Consider the following 1,172-nt stretch of genomic DNA (forward strand, 5'->3'; position numbering starts at 1 on the left):
CCCTGTAAACTTTCACTCAATTCACAATAAAAACTTTTAAAAATAAATAAATAAAATAAAGTTCTTGTGAACTATTTGATTTTTTTTTTCTGATCTCAGTTACCTATTTTGATATACAAATTTTAATAGATTTATATTGCCTTTCTGTCACATTGATATTTATCTATTCCTATATTGTTTAAGGAGTTTGGCGTGGCATTGTTGGATAAGCTCTGAACTTATAAGGTCAGTGGTTCAAACCCACTAGCTGCTCTTTGGAAACCCAATACAGTATTGCTATAAGTTGGAATCAACTTGGCAGCACTTCACAACAACAGCACATTGTTTAAGTGCCTTCAGAAGTTCAATGACCTAATACTGCTAGAGATAAGAGACTCTTAGTTTAGTGGTTACATACTCAACCTGCTATCTGATAGGTCAGAGGTTTGGATCCAAAAGTCACTCCCAGAAAGATGTGGTTGTCTTCTTCTATAAAGATTCCAGCCTTGGAAACCCTATGAGGAGATTAAACTCTGTCCTATTGGGTCACTAAGAGTTTATAAGTGGAGGGAATGATTTGACTTAAGGGCAACAGGTCATTGTTAGAGAAGAGGAATTGTGTATTTGCTGGAGTCAATGGATGCAGGTTTAAAGCTTCCCAGTTGTTGTTGTTAAGTGCCATCCCAGTAGTAAAGCATATTAGCTTTCTTAACTCTTATTTGCCAGTTATTTTATATTCTCAGAGAATCGGGTCCACTTTCCCTCTTACATACTTGCTTTTACTCATGTTTGTGTTTCTCTCTGTATTCTGGGTATAGAAGCATCCTCATGTTAGATATATCATATACAATTATATCTCTGTGTTGTACATCTAGGTACACACACCTATAGGATAAACTATAGTATTGTGGGGGTGGTGATTGTATGCCACCGAGTCGGTTCCAACTCAACAACACTGGATAGAGTTTGCAAGGCTGTAAATTTTATGGGAGCAGAAAATCTTATCTCTCTCTCTCTTTTTTTTTTTAATGTTTTATTGTGAATTATGTGATAGTTTACATGGGAAAATACTAGCTTTACATTCATGCTATTGTATATCCTTTCATTGCCATGGTTACAATCCCCTCCATGCATCATCAGCCAACCAAAGGGTATACCCTGCAAGCCTGACCCCCAGTTGTCAGCACACAGCC

This window comes from Chrysochloris asiatica, unplaced genomic scaffold (genome assembly GCF_000296735.1).
Source record: "Chrysochloris asiatica unplaced genomic scaffold, ChrAsi1.0 scaffold00001, whole genome shotgun sequence".
In the NCBI taxonomy this organism is placed as follows: Eukaryota; Metazoa; Chordata; class Mammalia; order Afrosoricida; family Chrysochloridae; genus Chrysochloris; species Chrysochloris asiatica.